We start from the raw sequence: 22,887 nt of genomic DNA, 5'->3' as shown, positions 1-22,887 counted from the left end.
AGAAATTATTTTGTTATTGACCAACGAACAATGTATTCATTATTTGTTAAAAACATACCCAATTATAAATAAAGTTGTTTTTTTTTAAATCGTCCGAAAAATTGTTTTCTCCAATTACTTTGCTTTATGTTATCTTTTTTCAACAACTGCTACGTAATATTTTAATGAATAGAAAAGTTACTTTCAATCTGAATCTGGTTAACTAGATACGTAAAATTTATAAATTGCTAAAGCAGCTGTCAGTGACATAAAGACAAACGACACTTCAATAGAATGCAGCAAAATATAACCAACATTTCGTAAATTAACTTTTTCAATTTACCGAAGTCTTATACCTATTTCCTCCTCATTGGACACCCCAATGGTGGCCTATATTTGTCGTTCTTTCCCACAACAGCCGCGACGCAACAGTCGACGCATCGGTCGACTGTATGGTTTCTTGGGGACGTTGCGCTATTAGCAGCGAGAAAATCAATACGAACGATGTTCCACTTACGCGCGTTGTTCTCGCACTGTCCCGCGAACATACGAACGCAACGTCGAATAAGTTGTCGTTACACGCCACGGATAATACGTGTCAGACGATCTGAAAGTCTCTGTGCGACGCGTTCCGATACCGGGGGCCTTGTAGCCGCCCACGATTCCAGACATGCCTGCTGCTTTTTGAAAAACGCGCCACCGATACTGTGAAATGGCTAAAGTCTCTCTAACAACTGGTCACTTTAAAGTGCGTATAGTATCGTGGTTGTAAGTTATGTAAGTACTATACTAGAGCTCATAGAAATTCACAGAAATATTGAAAATTGTATAGGTAACTAAAACAATCAAGAAAGTTAGTATATTTAGTTATTAGTAGGTTTGTGAAAAATTAATTATAAAGAGGGTAGAAAATTAAATATGAAGATAAAAATATTAAGTTGTCCGAAATATTTTTTTCGTTTTATAAGGAAATAGTAGAGGCACAATGTTTTTTGTTTTATATTAATTGATTGAATTATACACGAACATAATAATAGAAATAGAACAAAATGGATCACACTAAATTCAATAAGATAATATAAAACAGAAATTATTGTTCATCTATTATCACCTTATGAAACGAAAGAAACTTTTCGGACAATATATAGAATGTACATAATGTGTAGAAATAGACTAAGGTAAAATATACAATTGAAATCGATACGTATTTCATACATTCTAGAAAAGTTAAACATTCTAATTCGTTTGCCGTGGAAAATTTTAGGAGTTTTCAGGGTAGGAATATAATTATCAGGTTGTTGTTGAAGTCTTTTGGAGAAGATACATAGGTTAAAATTATGAAAATGATTTAATCTTTCAATACAAGAAATCGAATATTCAAATAGTAATTGCACTTGAAGATTGATAGTAATTAGTAGATCATACAACTATGAACGTTTATGCAAATGGATATTCAAACATAGATAAAATCAAATATAACAATAAATTGGAAACTTACGAACAAATGAATTTTATGTAAACTGACCATAAAAAGTGATTATAAAGTGTTACATATTTCATACTACAATTGAAGTAAATAGTAATAGCACAAAAACGATATCGAATCCGCACTTGTCCTCTCAATACCACATCCCTTATCATTCCACCCAAGTTGCTAGCATCTCAATAGTGAACATCTGCAACAGACCAGTTTCCTCCGAACCAAAAGCCACGATATGTACATATGCACGCATGTTGAATAATACCAATATGTATCTGGAAAAATTCCTCAAGAGCAGTTTCTTTAAACTCAATCGACTGAATTTTCGAAATAACAAGAATACGATGGCGATACAGGAAAACAAAACTTTATAGAAAATTGGTAATGGAACACTCGAATTACAAATAGAAATTTACCTTCTGTTGAGACGTAATATGAAGAGATATATAAAATATCTGAAATATAGCACTCCATCAGTTATAATATTCGGCGTATGAAAAATTTCTCTATTTACATGCCATCTCTTTAATTGCATTCACAAAAACATAAATTTCTATAAACATTTTCGCGTACGAACAAATTATATCAAACTGATTCAGAAAACTGATAAGAAAAATTCAGAATTACATAGAAATTTTCTTTGCCTTTTAGAAATTTCAATCGTGTATCGATGTACTTTATATATCTTGCATACTTCATTTACAGTAAACAAAAATCTAATCACACCCCAAGTGAACAAAAGTCGAATAACTGTATAACTGTGCAATCGCGTTAAATACCAAGCCTATAATCGTCTGCTCAATACTTCGTCCCAATCGTTTCACCAAACCTATCAATATCTCAATATCTAGCATCTGCAACAGAGCAGATTCCCTTCAACCAAAGGACACGTACCCACACGCACGTACGTATCTCGAATAACAGCAACATCCATAGAAGTTCCTCCAGCGTATGCCTAGAATCGATCGATCGGATCTTTGGAAGCAGCAAATGGCGATGGTGGTATCGCGAGGCGGTTCCCTGAATTTTATGTTTGCGGAATGCCTATGATCCGTGCCCGGTAATGGGATTTCCCAGCGACACGGCGTGGAGCACGAACAGTCAAACGAGATTACGAGTAGATCGCGCGGCTAGATGTTCCGGAAGGTTAGAGGCCCGCTTCTAACGAGATAAACAGGCACTAAGTGCAAGCCGCTTAGGTTACGGCGGACGCCTTTCTATGTGAAGACAGAGAGAGAGAGAGAGAGAGGGAGGAGGGAGGACACCAGAGAGAGGCATCCAGAAAGGGGCAGAAGGGGCAGATCAGAAACAGGGATCGCGTAGATTTGCACGCGCGAAATTCACGGCCGTGAAATCTACACGAGCGGAGATCGCGGTTCGACGTGGAACAGGTGAAAGCTGCCGCGTGTGGAGGAATCGTCTGGCTTGTATCTCGCGATTATGGCAATTTCGATGTGTCGTTTAACATCGTGCGATTAGGGGAAGCGAAGTGGAAGTCGAGAAAGTGGCTGGAGAGGTGTAGCGATGCTTGAAGATTCGTATCGGTTACCTTTGTTTTCTTCCTTTGAGTTTATCGCGCTTTGTGTTGGAAATTAAATACAGTGGAGTTGCGATTATCCCGATTAAATACTTTGTTGATTCTTATTATACAAATTTTTTAATAATTTTCAATATATCTTTGTGAACTATATCAATGTAGAAGAGGAAATTTCTTATTAAGATTTAAGGTGTTTTTATCGTGTAAAATTGAATTAGTACACCGTGAAGGAAGAAATATTTCCAAAAATTCATTAATAGAACTTTTCCTTGCTATGTCTTATAATTTTTACAAAGATAGACAACCAACTTTACTAATAAATGTTTCTTGGAATTTGGTTAAAGGCATTTTTGGAGAATAGGAGATTTAATTTATTGGCACGAGATTTGATTAATGAAGAAGTTACTACAGATAATTTAACAAGTGGCACGTTTCTTAACGAAGAGAGGGAATACAGGATATAAGGAAAAACGATCGCAGCTTCGAGTCGTTTGCTTCAGGTTGCAGAAATAAAGTATAATAATTGGATGATTAGAAGGAAGTGAGGACGCTAGAAAGCAGCTGTCAGCTAGAAGTGGCAGGTGAAGACTGCTAATGGATAGCTTGACCTCTTTATTTTCCATGAAATTATGGTCGAAGAATTTTGTGACGTTCGCGTTCTGCGAAGTGTCGGCGACATTCGTTCGAAATTAAACTAGGAAAGATTTAAAGACATGTATAAGTTGGTCTAAAGTTAATACAATTTGTGAACTAAAAATATATATTAAAATATCCTACACAAGTCAAATAATTAATAAAAAAAACAATTAATACAAACAGAAATCATACTATCAATAAGTCATAAGGTTTCATTTTCTCTTTCTCGAGAAGTGTTTAATTTTTCTATAAAAACTACTCCGGTAATTTAATACTAAAATTAGCGAACTTACTACAATGACGAATTTCAGATGTTTTACTTCTAGAATTATTTTATCGAGATAAGAACACGATTACATTATGTATATGCTTCTTTATTTTAATCACGTCACTTTGATATAATAATTTATATACACATTTAGCTACATGTTAAATATTGACAATTCTAATATTAAAAACGTATGTAATAGAAAAAGAACATAAAACAATGTCAAATACTCCGTACAGATCTTTCATAAAAATATCACTCTTCAGTATGAAGCTTCGAACCAACTCTGATAAAAATTCTAACAACTCTTTGCACCCACTTTTCAAGATTCCGCCTGAAAATAAGCGATTCTATCCCTCAGAGGAGATCACGTTTTGAAGTTCAGCCGATCGAAACTCGAGGACACCTTGGACCGGTTTGGCTCGAGCCTGACTGACGATCATAGAAATCTGGAGAGCATCCTGGCCACGAACGCGCGTCACGGACGCATCACCTTTGTCCCGGTGTTGCGTAATTTCGCCGGCAAGTTGGCGGAAGGAAGGAAGGAAGCGAACTCGAGGCGAAGTGCGGAACGAGATCCGCTCGCGTTGCGCCGCGCGATGAATACAGAAAGCCGTAGGGGTCTGCACTGTCGTGGAAACTCGCCGTGTCGCAACGTGCCTCTTACCCTCGTTGCTCATAAATGCGAAAGTTCGTGGTCCGCGAACACGCGTTATTAACGACAGCGTAGCTTCTTCCAGCTACGATCTTTGTTCGAATCGAAAGACAAATAGGGATGAATTTAATGAAATTAGAATGAGATTGGGTCTGAAATGTATCGTATAAATATTTTGTAATTTTTGTAAAAGTTAGTAAGCGATTAAAAGGAAAGTTACTATATAGCAATTAAAAGTTATTAAAAATTGTGTTTCGTAAACGTTTGGAGAACATCCTTAGAAGTTAAGTTCGCCATACATATTTTTACTTTGAACTCTAGGTCCATGACTTTTCTCGTTAAGATGAATTTTCGATCGTAACGTTTTATCATTAGGATACTGATGTTTGTTTCTCATAGGTTTGTAAGAGACGACGACATGCTTTTAGCTTAGTAACGAATTTCGAATTAATAATTCATTGTTTCAAAAATTTTTTAGGAGAATTCTTAAAAGTTAGATCCACTATGTTCCTGCGCAAGTTTCTGTTAAGTTTCTGAAAAAAAATTCTCACAACTTATTTTAACAAATGAAGGTTGAAGAACAAAAATACTCGTATAATAATTCTCATACAATAGATGATACGCTAATTATAACGTTTAAATCGTATTTCTAATAATTGTTGTAATAACTACTCTAATAAATTAATAATAAAATTCCGCAGTCATTTAAAGATCAACCCGTCTGGCATCAAAATGTCAATCTTCAATTCCAAAGCAGAATAGAACCGCCGCTTCTGAAGCGACTGTAACTCAATTGAAAGTAGGTCTTTGCAATATTAATTTCAAGACAGCAGTTGTACAACACAAGTTCTATGGAACAAACGGGTAGAAGTTTAAAGATGTTACAACAGGTACTCCAGCACACAGAGTTCATATTCAGGAAATTGTCGCGGGGCGGTTTTCGTAATCCGGGCGCGGCAAAATTGGGTAATTATTGCGATTTAATATCGCCAGCTTCCTGTAAACTCGTTAGGCTTCCTAATTGAGATTACAGCGGCAGATTCGCGGTGGGAAGAAGATTGCGGGATACACCACATGCGCCCTGATACTTCGGAAGACTTATCGCTTACAAAACTTCGTAATAACCTCTCCGAAAGCTTGCGTAATGCCTTAGAGCGAAACGATACTTTAACGATCGCGGAGATCCACCTTCTTCTGGCAAACTATTCACCCAGAACAACTGGTTTCCCTCATTTCAAAGAAGTTTTAAATTAAAGGAGGAGCAAGACTGTGGACTTTGAGTCTATAAATAACCAGTCTATTTCCATTCTGGTTTCTTTAGCGAACATAATTAAAATCTCATTTGTTTTGTTAATCGTTGAAAGTAAATTTTTGAGAAGTTTGAATCGGGAACTAGTAAAGTGGATTAAAAACGTTGTTTGATTATCAGGAAGATTGTGTGAAACGTAGGTAGTTTGTGTTTTATGATGTTCCAATAGATGCTTTATCAGCACTTGCTTCAGCTTTTGGATGGAGAAGTTTGAACATAGGAAATTGTTCTTAGTCAGAAAGATCACAGATGGTTGCGCGCTCATCTTTAAAATCTCATTTTCAAGTACTTAGCCCTTCTCCTATTCGCCGCATCCCTAATATTAACAACAAATATTCACAAAATTTACTCTCGATAACCGAAAATCAAGGAATACAAAGACTAAAATTTCTGCGAAAAGACCAAGAACTACGTCCAACTAATCGAAAATTGAAAAATTCAAGATTGAAGAATAAACTTCAGTAATCTCAACAAACAGCCAAACTTCTCGAAGAAGACTAAGAACGTGTCCAAGCAATGAACGATTGAAAAATTCAATATTGAAGAATAAATTTCATCAACCGACTGAAATTTTTTGTAGACCAAGAACGTGTAAAACGCGTCCGACCAAACGAAAATTGGAAAATTCAAAATTGAAGAATAAACCTCGCGGATTGCAACGAGGACTGGAACTTTCTCAAGAAGACGGAGAGCACGTCCATCGTCACGGAACGTTCCGTTCCCGGAAATCAGCGCCACGCGAGTCCTTATCCTCGGCAGGCGACCTTCGTAGCCGAGGATCGCGTTAAACGGCGAAAACAAAAGGCGAAGAACGTCAAAAGGAGTCGAACGAATATAAGAAGCGCTAAGAGCGAGAAAGACAAGTCGTGGAAGTGGGCCCGTTTCTGCGTAGGCGTTGCACACATCCAACGACCCGGAACCTCGGCAAATCTCTCTCTCGTATCTGGTTCCTGGCCCGTTCCAACGTCTCCTCTCATAGGAGCTCGCACGCCGTAGCCAGCCTGCATTTACGTACCTACTTATCTCGTTAGGGCCGCGTCTCCACCCTCCCACGCCTCCCGCGATTCTCGACCTCGTAATCTGCCCGCAGATCCCCTGTGTCCAGTGAAAAAGTCCCTGGAACTCATGAGGGCGAATTCAGCACCGCCTTCGAAGATTCGAAAAAGAGTCGAGTGGGTGGAATGACGTTTTCGATTGAGAAAACGTCGTTTTCAGGGTTTCAGGTGGTAGGAGATGGATGCTGATGGGATAGATTAGATGTGTGTAAGATTGTTCACTGTGGATGGTGTAGGTTTGGTTGTATGGTTGGAAGTTCGTAATAGTTGCAAGTACAAGTGAGCGTGGATGGACACCCGGTGGGTGTTGATTGAATGAAAATTATTTGATGAGGGAACTGGTTGAAGGACTGAGTGATTGGAGCTGCTTGAATTTTCTGGGAGAAACTAGTTGATGGTAAGTAGTAGGTTTCGTAGGTAGGTGGAATTAATTAATAGCTTAATGACAGAGCATGTTTATTGCTTTTCTATGGGCAATCATTTTTATGTAAAATAGTTAAGCAGAGTAGTAAGTTCATTTATGTTTTCTTCAGAGAGCTCTTCAAGTGTAATTTGTTTCTTATAGAATCTGTATGAAATCAAAGAATAATTTATTTATCCCATTTCTTTAGAGACATATTTGAGAATCAGATATGTATCTTTACATCCTGTAAACAATCTTTATAATGTTCTTGGAAACATATACATATATACATTAAAGAAAAGTGAACTAAATCTAATTGCTCAATCTAATTGCAAATTGTAGACATAGGACATAAATATTTTAAATAGATAATATCTAATTTGAATAACATTAAATAAACAATTTAGAAATATTTGTTGTGTAAATGTATTGTATTATTAACATTCAGATTGTATTGCATTCACGAAATCCTGTATAATAATCAAATAATGAACAAACGACGAACAACACGTTATGAAATTTCAATACACGTAGATAGTTAATTGTTTTTTAATTTCACTCGATGAAAACACGAATGAAGACTTTAATGAATATTTAAGATGATGTATCAATACACAGTTATAAAAATATAATAAATTATAAATAAAAACGAAAATTCCTCACTTTTACATGAAATTGAAGAATTTCATTCGATGCAATTACGCGCGGCACAAACAAGCAATCCTCCTTCCTTCTCTGTCCAACCAGTTAATTGTCCAAAAATTCATGCAAAGCGGGAAATATTGAAAAAAGGAAGACATTCGGAAATATTTGCCGCGGCCGCGTTTAATGGGACGCGGCATGGTAACGCGATTTATCGCCGCTCGATCCGGCGCAATTTATTTAAATGGCCGTGTGTAATAGAATATCGTTAATAATGAATCGCGTAATCTTTCGATTTATTATTCTCGGTCCGCTTGATGCTCGACCTTTTATTCGATATCCTGTAACACGTGATCGTTTAATTATTTAATACGATGGCCTGTTTTGCTTGTTTGCGCCGAAAACATCTCGCGCTCTCTCTTCGTCTCTCGCGAAATTTGAAATCCATGTTCGTGGCAATAAATTCTCGGAATTTCGCGTGTCCCCCTATGGCCGTTCCCCTTTTGAAAAAAAAGGAAAGAGTCGAACGGACGAAGTTCGGCGAAGAAAAGAAAGACACAAGGGGTAGGAGCGCGATTCTGTCGGGGCGAGTACAGTGAAAATCTCACATTCTGCTTCGAGTTCCAGGGCAAAATCGCTTAACGAAAGATGTTCTATGTAGGAGGGTGGCTTTTCTTTTACATAATGTATCCTTTTTGTTTGACGGAAATGGTGTTGGCTTAGGAAAACTCTTTTTTCTACGGGACCAACTCGGTTTGCTCTTCTTCTTTTAGGCTACTTTGTTATTTTTATTCAGAAATTTATGCGATAATTACGATAGTTGACGTGACAGTTACGTATTTGCAGTAAAATCTAAAGGCGCGAGAATATTGGAAATACGCATAATATGCACGGAGAAGCTTATAAAATATATGCAAGTATAGTTATAGACGTATTCATAAAAATATGAATTTGCATAAATATCCACAGGCTACTTATTATTCTACGACTTGATAATTCGACACTCAGACAGCAGAAAAATAATCTTACCGCCTATAAAATCACGAACACTTGACTACAAATAAGGAGAAGGTAAATCATTCTTATTGCCATTTCAGAACTTAACCTTCGTCTTTGAATGCACTTACGACAACGATATAATATTAATAACTGCATAATGACGTGCAGCAACATTCCATCGAGGCGGACAGGATGATCGTTGAACGGCGATGGCACAATTGCTCTTTGAAGGCCGGCAAAGCGGCCAGCACGGCCAGAAACCACAGTGTATAATAAGCAGCGTAATTGAAGTAATGGACTAATTGCGAGATTCGTCGCTGCTTCGACACAGTGGTAGTAGGCATCGTTAATGCGATTCTCGAACGGCTTTTGACCTTAGAACGAGCGGCTTGAGAATCAATTTGCCGCCACGTCGTTCAAGCCCTGCCCGATACGTTCGTTTTTATCGCGGATTTCTTAAATTAAATTCTCGTTTCAAGGGTGCTCGCGCGTGGGCATACTTCCTCTACTTAAGCCCGTGGCTAGATTAGTCGAGTTACTCGAATTTAGTGATTTCAATTTACGTTTATGCTGGTCAAGTTATTTGACCTGAAATCGCTTCGATTCGAGTTGTTTGAGATCAGCTGCATATATAAGGGGAAATGGATATATAAATTAATGCAGCATACGTTCATTCGTTTGTCAATATAGCGTTTTTCTATCGGGTTCTACATTTCATTTTCACAGTTTCAAATTTTTGCAGTCATATAAAAGTCTGTGCTGTTAAATACTAGGTAATTAACCGTTTCAATCACAGGGATCTGAAAAGACAGGGTCGAAAAATCCCGAATAGCGCGATAGCGCTTGTCTTAATCGATTACGAAGAGAAACAAGCGGCGTAATAGCGCTCGTCATATTTGTTATTTTTATGAAATACATCCATATTAATAATAAGAAATTAGTAAGCCAATAAATGGATCTCGTAAGATTCATTTACACATTTTCGAAAATTCCCAAATAATGAAAAACAGCAACTTCTCTTATTCCAATCAGCAACTTCTTCCTCCGCTTTTTTTTTTTTTTTTTTTTATTAAGCTTAATACACCCCGCGTCAAAACAACAAATACCAAATTTTCGTTTACAGTTTCATATTACAACCATCAAGTTCACAATGTTACTAACAAATCACGCTTATTCCGTGCTTAAACCTTGCTTGAAGAAGAAACACGCGACAAACAGGATATCAGACGCAAGAGAGGTGGCAGACGAAAACTTAATTTCCAAAATAATTAAAAACTAAATGAGCACGAGGCAGCTGGGACGAAATGTTGCGGTGACCGCAAAGAATATTAAGAACGGTACGTTTAAATGGGCCGCATTGTCGCGGCCGTTCCTTTTCCCGAGGGCGACGAATGGGACGCGTCGCCGGCGCCGCGGCGGCTGGACGCGCGCAGTTCCGCCAACGGCTGACCGCGGTGAGATTTTTATGCGCGTCAAAGCGTCGACGAGCGGCCGTGAGTTATCGCGCCACGACCGAAATTAATTTTACCCGTCGACAAGGGGGAGAGGAGAAACGTGCGCGAGACGCGGCCGTTGAACGCCGTTGCCCGGAGTTTCCGCTCCACGAGAACCCTTCTCGTCGATTTTTCCGCTCGTATGGACGCGCGAAACCGCGACCGTTAACCAACCGATGTTGAAATTGCGCGATGATTCTCGAGGAAAACACTTCTCGTCCTTTTTTACTTCTTTGATATAAGAGAGAAAGGTGAAGATGAGAGAAGTTTGCTAGCGGTTTATTGTCGAAGGAAGCGAAGATTTGTAACGTGTTTTTGGAGGATCACTGTCCTGAGATTATATCGGTTCTACGGATTATATCGATCTGTATTTATGAAGTTTGTGGTGGTACGAATCCACGAGCAAATAGAGAAGAACAGCTTTAATCAATTAATTCGGAATGAAATTCTATATCATTCGTAACAGAATTACAATTCAATGGATTGAAAATATTCTTGTTAAGTTCTTGGTACATATATTGATATAAAAGTAGGTTTCATTAACCTTCTACTTGAGAATTTGAGAAAACAGGAACTCGAAAACTGAAGAACTCAAGAATACAAGAACTTGAATAGTTAAGAAATCGGGAACTTAAATAGTTAAGACTTTAGGAACTCGGATAGCTGAGAACTCGAGAATCGTAAGATCTAAGGTTGCAGGAACTCGAGCATTCTGAATCTCAAAAATACGAAAATCTATTATTTCAAACGCTTAAGAAAACAAAAGATTCAGAAACTTCAGGCCTCAGGAATGCACGAAAACTGAAACTTGCGTATGAATTTAAACGCGAACTTAGCTATTAAATCCAAGTATAGCTTGTCCAAATTAACGCCTTCTTTTCCAAATTCTCACTGTATCTAAATGCACAAGATTTCCTGCGTAAAATCCTTGAGTGTCTTCGAAACACGGAACTACGAAAAAGAAATCAGTTTCTAAAGAGCTAGCAATCAGACTCTACCGGCATCTCTCGATTCTTCTCGTCAAAGATCTCGTCGAGAGAGGTTCGACGTAAACACGTTTGGATCACGATCGCTCGAACTACCAGATCAGCGACAGAAATCTTAAGCAGCTGCATCGGATTATCCACAGCTTAATTATTTCGAGGGATTCCATTAATCCGTGTTCCATTTCACTCGGAATATCTAATAAGCCTGAAAGCTTCGAAACCGTCCTCCGTGGCTTTACGTTTCGTGATGACTCGATTATTTTGCCAGTTTTCCTTGTCGACGCCGGTTAGCTAAATATCGCGTTCTCCGGACTAACGGATTTGTCGCAGAATTTCCACGCGCGGAACAAAACTACCGCGAGAAGTTGCTCATGTTCATGCAGTTAATAACGCCACTGCGGCGCGTATTCGTTACTTTTCTCCCTTTTTGGTTAAGCTCGTGATGACTTACAGCGAAACGAACAGACGTGTTATTGTGACAGAATGAAATTTGTTACGCCATGATGCGAATTTTTTTGCGTTCCATCGTCGATAAAACCGATGGAAGTAGTAAATTGACTTGAGAATTTTTTTATTCTCTCGAGATAACTTAATCGCATGAAAGAGATTTGTCCATTTAGACCGTGCGGTGATAGTCGAACGATTGGCTTGATTTTTCAGTTATTGTATTTTATGATTATAGAGAGTCAATAATTTGAAGACGTTGATACTCGAAAATTCAGAAATTTAAGAACACGAGCGCTTGAGAACTCGAGAATCCGGAAATTGGAAAAGTCATCCTCTTAAAGTTTGAAAATTAGATAACTTGAAAATTTGAAGCGTACAAAATTCGTAAAAATAGAAGACGAAATTAAAAGGATTATCTTACGGAATATAGTAAAGTTGGGAGGTTAAGCGACAAGTATAAGCTGAAGATATGTAATTGATTTATTTCGTTAGAAACGTTAAGTATAGCTTCGTTTATTTTAGTCAACTTAGCCGAATAGAACAACTTGGTCGAATAGAAAGCTTTCGAAGAAATCTAAAGTTACTCTTCAAAAGTTGAATTAATTAAAGGTAAATTGGGCTAGGTTATATCTGTGTTAGATTTGAGATAAATCTGGGATTGGTCTGATCTTGAACTGGATTAAGTTTCACTGGCTACAGTATGAGCTAAGCGTGAACTATACTGGATTAGCCTGGATTACTTCCACGTTAAGCCTGAGGTAGATCTATCTCCTAGGGTACGTCTGTCCAGGTGCAATTTCGAATCGAGCTAGTTCCTAAGCGCAAATTATTTGTGTACCAATTTGAAGTGTAAACCCATATTTATATTTAAGTGGACCTCTGACCTTAAGTTTGACTGTGTGCACAATTTAACTAGAGATTCCTTAGTATGAATTGCACGAACAAGACGTGGATTAAGTTCCAATTATAATCATTGCAAACATATCTAACGCAGAAACTCGATCAGAAGCATAATCCATTAAATCCATTAAGGCTTGAACTAAGTTTCATTTTAATTAACTTTGGTCTAGTTTCACATTAATCAGAATTAAGATATATTTATGCACACATGTTAGTTATTGAAGGGATTTCCCTTCATCAATTATCCCCTTCCCCCCAATATTGAACAATGTTGAACTCTCAAAAATCTTCATTTAAGAACAGATCCACTAATTTCCATTGTTTTTACAATTATCTTTACTTATTATTCTTCTTTCTTTTACTACAACGCTTAATCTTAACCACCTTAAATCGAATATGAAAGCTGTATTGAAAGTCAGAACTTGGTAAAAAAATCTAAACAAAGTCGTAATAAACTATAGGAGAAAGAAATGCTTTCATTGTTAAATGCTGGAACTTTTTATTTCAAATTATTTTCTGAAGAAATCTATTTGTCCTAACGGTATCGTTCTATTGTATAATTAACTTCGCTTATAAATACATTGACGTTCGACCAAATATCTTGTCATACGACGACCAAAACAGTCTTCTGACAAAAAGAAAGATGTCTGCCACCTAAACCATATTTACCTTAACTTCTAATTCATCTTACGATCTCGGTATACCTCGACCTAGACTGTACATCCAAATCAAATCTTTACTATTTCTCGTTCGTACTCAAATTTCTCTCAACAATCTTTCAAACTCTTGCTTACCTTTCACCTGCCACGCACTAGAGATCTCCAAACACCGACCACTCATCTGTTCTTCCTAATCATCCGACGTCATGAAAAAGCCGAGACTGGTCAGAAATGACGGACGAAAGTCGGAAGACGCACGGAACAAAGGAAGAGAGTGTGGCGCCATTAAACCGCGGGACAACAGGAAGAGATCCGCGGCGAGGAAACAGGGTTGCTGTTGCTGTTGCACTTGTGCCCTGTTCGGTGCGCTTCGGGGTGTCAGGCGGGTCGTGTCGCGCGGAGAAAACGAGACGCGGCTTTGCCATTAGCCGACACCCGTCGTGCAACGCGACTGTCCTCTCTCTCTCTCTGTTTTTCTCTTTCTCTCTTTCACCCCGCCATCTATCCTCTCTGCACATGGCTGTTGCACGCTAATTGGCAAACATCGGCCGAGCTCGCTTATCGCGATCGGCCGGCGATTTTTGCAAATTACGACGCTCGTCCGACGCCGCGCGAACCAACCGAGCCAAGATCCTCGATACCGTGTCCGCTGATATCGAAACGATCCCCCTGTCCTCTCTCCAATGCACGCGACACGCCTCCGTTCTTTTTTTCCATCTCCATCTCCTCGCCTTCTTCATGTTTTTCTTCTTCTTTGTTGCCGTCCTCGTACTTTGCACTTATGTGTTCTTTAGTCGAGCGAACGATTTAGATGAGCAGCTTAAGTAGTAATAAGCAAAATGCAGAAATTTAATGATGCAAAAATATACATAATATATTTCTCTAATTTATCGTAGATAGAACAAACCTCCATCTAAGTTCTATTTTTCTAGCTGTGTCGATGAACGTATAAAATTGTAGAAGAATCCCCAGTCTACTTACGAGACATTGAAACAAATTTCTCCTGACCTAAATCTAATTGAAAAAGTTTATGTGAGTTAGATGTTAACTCGAAAAACACATAAGTGATTTTCTGCGTTTAAACTAATACAACACATTTGTCATAATGATAGTTGGGATCATATTATTCGAAAGAAGTTACAAAATGTAATGTTCAAAGGATTAATGCATTTTATTATTATTATTGCTGTTACGATTGTTATTACGTTAAGCATTCGCTCGTTACAAACTTAGGTAATAAGCCGGTTATGGATATGAGTAAGCAAAGAATATCTTAATATTGAGAAAGCATTGAGGTTGTAATGGTCCATTAAAAAATTCATGGTATTTATACGTAGAGTAATTTGAAATTTGCTAATGTTAAAAGAACTTAAAAATTGTTTTGTGTTTAAAACGATAAGAGGCTGGTATAGTTTAAAATGCAGAAAATGAAAATGTAATAAAATATGAATAAAATGGAATGGATTGTTCGTGGTAACTCGAAAGGAAATGGAATATTCGAGGAATAAACGTACTTTAATGTTGAAAGAATAATATGGTTGAAATGTGGTCCGCTGAAAAATTCATGAAAGCTGTAATTTTCAACATTACATGCGATTATTTGAAACTTGTTGCAATCAAGTAAAAAACGATATTTTTCTGCGGCTAAAGTAATATCAGAGAAATCTTTGATAATTGCTTCGAGAATATATAAGAGAAAAATATATATGTATTACAAAATACAAAAGGAGCACAGCCCATTGTTCGAAAAAAGAGAAAAAAAGAGGAGCATTCGGGGAAGAAATATATTTTAACAGTAAAAGAACAATGGGTTGAAAATGGTCCATGAATAAATTCTCAAAAGCTATTGTTTTCACCGGTAACTATAATCGTTTGAAACTTGTTGCATTCAAATTAAAAAATGAGAACACGAATGTTTTTCTGTTTTTGAAACATGATATACTAATATCGCTTACTATCTAAATAATCAACAAATCCTGGCATTTCTAATATTAAACTATGAACAATAAAATACGAAAGGGAAAAAAGGTATGAATATTTTTCTGTTTAGAATGATAATAGACTGCTTGTTAGTAATTGCTTACTAACCTCGAAAAATAATAAACTGTGAAGTAAACTACTACCATAAAATTTCCCTTAATTTCAATTTGCATTTCATTTATCTCCTAATAAATTCCTCCTAATAAACAATATTTACAAAGTAAATGATTGTGATTGAAAAGGAAACAGAATTGTTTAAATAGCTTAATAGATGGAATTTGATTAATAAAACTGCCGATTAAACTAATAAAAGTGAGAAAACTGAGAAGAATTTGATGTTGAAGCGATCTGCTTCAGCATAAGAACAGAGAGAAAGAATAGATCGTAGAGGTTTCGGATTTCTTTCTGTTCATGGAGCTCTGTAAGGGAATCTTCTCGTGAAAGCACAACTTCCTTGAGTTCTTTCCTCTTTTTGTGAAGATTGTCCGCTCGTAAAGTAGGAACAGCTACCTTCTCTATAAAATATTTCTGAGATAAAGATTCTGATCGAGAAATGCTTAAGGAAAGCTTGACATCCAAATGTTCTACTTTGAAATCAGATTACACAGATCTCGGGCGTTTCTCCTTACCTTCGTAAAGCTGCGCCAGTGGGCTCTTACATAAGAGTCCGAGGAACTTTGTTAATATTGTACAACTTGTATAATATATTCCAAAGTATATCATATAAGATATTCCCGTTAGATCATGCGTCGGCACTTTGTCTTTGCAAATGGCGCTTCTATAATACATAACTGTACAAAATGGTAGGTCTCGCAGTTCTAGATAGGTGAATTACATTTTATGTTTCTCTATGCATTCGTTAGTCTTTAGTAAAATAACGAAAGAATGAGATGATGTTGTATATACTTTAGATCCAGCAAAAAGATATATTAAAAACGAGAGGACGATTTAAACGATACTATAGCAGCGTTATTCGAGTCAATGGGGAAGTATTAGATAAGAATTACTAAAATAAAAAGCAAAATATCTTCCAGGAATAAAGAAATGCGCAATGAATTATGATAATTGACGAGTGAGGGTATTAACATTAATCGTACAACTTCATTTCCTTTGATGAGTAAAGGGTATATCCTCATAGAAAATTATAGCCGTTGAAATTATTCTCTAATGAAGTATTTTTTATCAGGTTCTACATATGATTTTGATAGCATCAACCTTTGGGCTCATATGAAAGTAAATATTGACTATGGAATGATATGATATTGAACATATTCGGATTAATTGTTACGTAATGCTATAATAAGTACAATACCTTATCTAGCCATTGTATATTTCATCGTTCATCGCTATGTCGCCAGTAACGAGTTAAATAGTCTATTTTCAAATATAAATAATATAAAAAGTTTCACGAATTAGAAGACAATTTACTTAACTTAACTCAAGTACCCTAATAAATCAAATAATCGTACCTTACTTTACCAAAACTAATCCGCTCGCAACATAAAAATAAAAAAGAAACCAAATAATTCCTAAAGCTTCGAAAAAATCCAAGGAAAGAGACATAAGTTAGAAAGTACAACGCCTAGTAACATAACAATGAAAAACAAACGAAACAACTCCTAAAGCTCCGAGAAAATCCAAGAAAAGAGACATATAAGTTAGAAAGAACAACGTCTGGTAGCATAACGATGAAAAACGTTTTTCCACGCGGTTGCAGAGTGATATCTTGAAAATTTAAGTTGAATCATGACGAGCCGCGCATTTCGAGAGAGGGTGCGCCTCGTAATTTCCCGTGCATCGATTTCGAGGCGGGACGCGACGAATTATGCACGCGGCGGTGGCCCCAAAAGCGAAAAATCGCTGCGGAACGCGTAAACCGCGTCCCATTCTCCCTTTTCCTCTCTCTTTCTCTGTGTCCCCGAGTTTCTGTTTTCTCTCGCGTACTTTTTCCTTTGTTTCTCGTCGATCTGTTTGGCTCGAGTTCAGAGGTAGCAAAAATTATCGTTGCTATCGGATCGGTGCACACGATAACGGTACGTCGCCAGGACGGAAATCGGTTTTTGCGCGACCAATTAGATGCGCGGCGACGATAAGTCGAGGACGGGAGCACACGCGGTAATTAGATTTTCGCGAAACGCTGATCCACCTCGATGTCCGCCATTCGCGCAATAATTATTAGATATTGACGCGTTCGGTCACCATGGCGACCATTTTTTTATGACAAGCTCTAAATAGTATACCATTCATCACGCAGTATAACGATTTCGATTCTTTGACCATTGAACCTGACGCGTTCGTTTGATACCGATATTCGCGATAATTCTGCAAAGTAATGTAATCAGCGAGTTAATAATTGCTGATATTGCACTAACAGTGTGATCGAATGTCTTTGTACATAATACTCTTCCATTTGGAAGTTTCGTTTCTGTTTGCGGAATGGAATAGAGAAGAATGTTGAAGTGCGCGTTGAGTAAATTTAATTACTGCATTCTTCGTTAATTTCTTTTTGATGGTTCTGCTGTGATTATTTAGGCACTTTGATAAATTGTATGAGTTTTTTCTGATTCATGTTTTTACGATTAGAACTATATTTGTTATAGATGTCAGGTTTGATTAATATTATTAATCGATTCATTCGTATATGAATTCATTGTTAGTTGTTTCTAATTTTTTATTTGCCTTTTTAATGTATATATTTCTTCGGTTTCTTCCTGAAAATGACAAAACAGTTTAAGTAGATGTGCGATATATTTTTTATAAGATATATAGATATTTTATCCGATAGTTCTTATAGAAACTTTTATAGAAATTCTTTTATAAAGTACTTTTGCAACTTTTTTACGATAGAAGAAAGTATAATTTATTATTGCAGAGAGAAATTTCCAAATGAAACAGGTTATAAATTACTTCCAACCTTACAATTATTTACGACTTTTATGACTCAATTATTTCCAATCTCGCAAACGATGGCACCTAAGGAGGGTAAAAAGAGGGAAAAAAATCCTCGAGAAAGATAGAAATAGTCCATCGATCCCCATCTTATTCTCCCATTTCCAAATAAAAACTCAACCAGGAGAAGAAACCACTCAATCTTCACACACACAAAGATCTTGAAATATTTATTAACTACTTAGCACTCGGTAAAAATTGTCTAAAGTTCGGTTCAAGTTACGATTAACCCCAAAGATCTCAGGATCAAGTTTTCAAACAATATCAAATTGCCTAACTAAAACTTCAACTAAGAAAGAAAAACTTCCAATTTTTAACCTCGGAAAACTCTTAAAACACCTGTTAACTACTACTCACAAAATTAGTAATAGTCTGAAATTCAATTCAGGTTAAGATTAACCACAAAGTACCCAAAGATCTAGTTTTCAAATAAAATCTCAGCCAAGAGAGAAACCCTCCCAACTTTCAACCCTAGGAAGCTTTTACAACATTTATACCTATTGCACAGTAGATAACTAAAAGCCAATTCGAGCCACGATTAACTTCAAAGTATTCAAAGGTATAATTCTCAAATAAAAACTCAACCGCTAGAGAAATCCTCCAAAATTCTAATTCCAAAAAGCTCTTCAAACATCTAGTAACTATTACTCACATGGTAGAAATGTAAAATCCAATTCAAGCAACGATTAACTGCAAAGTACCCAAACCGGTCCGGTAAAAAAGACGTTCACTTACCTGAAACAAACAAAGAAAAGGAAGAATGTAGAATGGTCACAAAGGGATCCGTGAAATTCGCGAAACGAGGGAAATTAAAGTTACGCAGAGTGTGAAAATAGAGGCTGGTACACGCGTGGCGCATTATACGTATACGTGTATATTATAAACGTAACGCGAGCGGCGACGCGACGAAACTCGTCGTCCGCTCGTGGCGACGAGAGACTTTAATAAAAAACGCATTACACGCGTCAGGTGATTTTATCCGAGTTTCGTTTCGCCTTCCGTGTACGTAAGCCAGATTGTACACAAGAGAATGAGAGACAGAGAGAGAAAGAGAAAGAGAATGAGGACAGGGGGCTGCTGGATATTGCGAGGCCGCGATACATAGAGGGTGTCCCCTTCAATTTCACGTGTCTCCGGGACTAACAGATATCGTCCTGTAAATACAGAACATCGTCGCGAACGATATTTACTTGGCGTGGCGGCGACCGCCATGTTTGTGTGAAATTGCTTAGCGTTTCTCTTCTGCTCGAATCCATTGCCATTCCATTTCTCTTTCTTGGCTAAGGAACATGACGAGAAGAACCAGGAATGTGTTGTGCGTAGTTTAAGATCTATGTTCCATTGTCGATGAATTCGCAAAACCACAGCAATATATATAGTTTTAGAGGCTCTAGTTTCAACATAATCATTAATTAAATTTTAAAATTGAGTTTTCAAACGTCTCATAGCAGCAAACCGATGATAAAATTGTCGTTGATGTATAGGAAATATTCTTTACTGCATTTCTACTAATTTCACGTTTGTTTTAGTATTAAAGTATAAAGTATAAATATTTAACAAAAATGCCGAAGTCAATGAAAAAACCAAAAGGTCCTAGATGGACGAATAAAAAATATGTATGTCGACTGTATTATTTTTTTCTACATTGAAATATAAATCGAAGTTGTAAGATCAGATCTTTGGAAGGGTCAGTATTGAAAATTTCACCTCGTTCTTAACCACCGTCGAAGTTATAGACGCGGATGATCTCGCGTCAAGTCAGCTTCCAATCTCGGTCTTTTCGAAAGGACTGTGTTCTTGGCGTGTGCGTTGGTCGTCGAATAAAATACGCGAGAGATGAGCACGGTTCGATGCTCTTTCAGCGACTTCTCGAAGAGTTTGGCGACATATCGAGTAGCGAGGAAAAGTGGCGGTGCTTCGTGTGTAACAGTTTCACTCGGGCAAAAGTTTCCAAGTTCTCGGGTTCATCATATCGAAGTTTCCCTCGCGGTACGTGCAAGAAATACGTTTCGCGTTTTCGTTTCTCTGTTTCTCTTCTGTGCGACGGTTTGACGAAAGGCCGACTCTATTAAGAGGGTTGTTCGTTACGAAACCATGAAGCGGGAGAAATCGCGCGACATCAAAGCGGAAGAAAAGTTACCGAAGCGGTAGATTCAAATCGAAATCTACGCCGGGTTAATTTGCGCTCTCGGTTATTGCACCCGAAAGGCTCCCGTCTCTTTCGAACTTACCGCGTGGAATTATTAAACTGAGGTCAACGTGTTGGTGATTTAAAGGGAAATAAACGTTTACTACAGAGAAATGTTTATGAGATTCTTGGTATTTGTGAAGTTGTTCGAAGTGATTACCTTCGCAGATTGCGCACGAAGGTCGTAAGAATTTGATTTGGGTACTTTTGGAATTTTTTAGGGATCAGGGTTTCTGAAATTTTTACGAGTTTTAGGACACCGAAGTTTCTCAGAGTATGGTACAGCCTCGAGGGTTTGAAGTTTTACAAAGTTTTTAAAACTTGATGGAATTTTGAGATACCCGTTCAAGATTTCTAAGAATATAACAAGTTTAAGATCTTTCAGAATTTTTAGAATTCTTTTTCAGGGCGTTAAGGTTTCTACGAACTTCAAAATTGCTGAAAATTTTAAAATCTTAAAAAATTCGGAGATTTTTTTTTAATTTTACTGCTTTTGAGTTCATCAAGAATTTGAAGAATCCTAAAATGATCGATATCGCTCTTTAAGAAATCAACCTCCTCCAAAATTCTTCAGAATTTCGAGGTATCCAAGACCTTCAAGAATTTCGAAAAACTCAACATTCAAAACTTTTCAGTATGTTTTTCATTGAATCCAAGATTCAACAATTTAGGAATTCTTCAACATTCCTAAGAATTCACGGCCGCAGCATCTTGAAACCATTAAAAGATCATTTAAAAAATAAAAAGGTCTCAACTATCTCGAAAGACTTCCAAGATCTTCAGGATCTCCGATGGTTTTACGAATTTTAAGACCTTTGAAACGTTCAAGATTTCCAACATCTCCAAGAATCCTGCACCATGAAAATTCCCAATACCTTCTAAACTTTCAAATTTCGGATATACAAAAGATCTATCCGAAAAAGCCAATAACCATAAAATTCTCACCACACGAAAACCTTGAAATCTCGAAAACAGGTTGCAAACAATCTCGGGGAATCTTGGCGAAACAATTCGGACCCTCGAGCAGCAGCGAAGGAAACGTAGCAGGATCAGGGCATCGCACCCACTAAAACCACAGTCGAAATCTCCGCATGTACTCGAACACTGCGGAACTACCACTCAACCGTAACCTCGTTTTCCATCATCCCCCTCCTCTGGCATGGTTATTCCAGCGTGTGCTCGACCAAGAAACCGAGACGAGGCGAGATACATTCTTCCATTTGGCCTACAAATTGAGGCGAATAAAGAAGTAGAGTCCAAAGAAGGATGCGAATAACCAGCGGAGCGCAGACGACTCAGTAATATACGATATTCCTTGACACCAGCCCGGGGATATTAAATAAAGAATCCCCCGCAGTCTCGCGGGAAGCCCCGGGGCAGCGTTTCGCCCATTACCGATCATCCCTTGCGCGTATTCCTCCGGAGACGAGGCGCGTATCTGCCGATATTATGGCCCTATTCATGCCAACTTACCGAATATCCTAACAATGTATTACGCGAGTCGATGCCATTCCAAGCGCCATCATTTCCGGTCCCTTCTCCTCTCTGCGTTAGGGAGAATACGTCTTTATCTATTACAAGCGAGGAAGAGGGGTTATTACGATTTTAATTATGTTTGACGAGAGGGAGGACACGGCGAAAAATTTAGATTCATCGATGAAGAGGATTTAGTGGGATACGGAGGTTTAAGCATATAGATTTTTAAGGACAGGTTGTGTCATTTGAGTTAGGTGGTTTACTCGTATCAATTTCTTTCCAATTGATCCGCATGCTCCTTTTTAATGCCGCACGTGTTTTAGATACATTTTTGTATTCTCGTAACTAACAGTGTAATGTTATACGTATATCATATGATATCGCTGTGTTTTCATATTATATTTTCACATATACTCATTCAATCACATATTTAATGTTTGACTATCATATAAAGGCGCTTCTTATGATCATGCACAGAACAATCGTATTTCTCCTCGTCTCACAATAAACACCAACCCCAATCATCGCAATAAAATCCACCCCCGTTGCACGCAATCCATCGCAACCTTCCCAAACAAACAAACCCACTCATATACCAAACTGTAACTAAAATTAGTTAGCAAACACCATCACAAACTAGACTAACGCAAACGCATCAACGCAAAAGCATCCTAAACTGTCGCGTGACGCTCTAAGAAGTCGTCGCGAGTGTTTTCTTTCAATTACCGTTAGCAGGCTAATAGAAGCGCGGAGAATCTGGTCTTGCTTTCAGTCCAAACAGGCAAGCGCCGGCGATTTTGCGCGTCTTATCGTTACTCTTCTTTCTTTGGGTCCGGAACCGAACAA

At 37.6% G+C, this 22,887-nt stretch overlaps 1 protein-coding gene and 1 long non-coding RNA gene across 3 annotated transcripts in view; both read right to left on the bottom strand.

The window, feature by feature from the left end:
- LOC126924910 (protein slit) overlaps positions 1-22,887 on the bottom strand; it is a 588,806-nt gene that overhangs the window by 420,513 nt on the left and 145,406 nt on the right. The gene's annotated exons all lie outside the window — the stretch shown is intronic.
- Positions 1-22,887, bottom strand: part of LOC126924915 (uncharacterized) — a 136,867-nt gene that overhangs the window by 22,254 nt on the left and 91,726 nt on the right. The window contains exon 2 of the long non-coding RNA XR_007713754.1: positions 19,030-19,112. This is a non-coding gene — a long non-coding RNA (uncharacterized LOC126924915). The remainder of the gene's footprint in view (positions 1-19,029; positions 19,113-22,887) is intronic.

Source organism: Bombus affinis, chromosome 15, assembly GCF_024516045.1.
Source record: "Bombus affinis isolate iyBomAffi1 chromosome 15, iyBomAffi1.2, whole genome shotgun sequence".
Classification (NCBI taxonomy): domain Eukaryota; kingdom Metazoa; phylum Arthropoda; class Insecta; order Hymenoptera; family Apidae; genus Bombus; species Bombus affinis.
The sequence above is the reverse complement of the archived record's forward strand: the minus strand, read 5'-3'. Positions and strand labels throughout refer to the sequence as shown.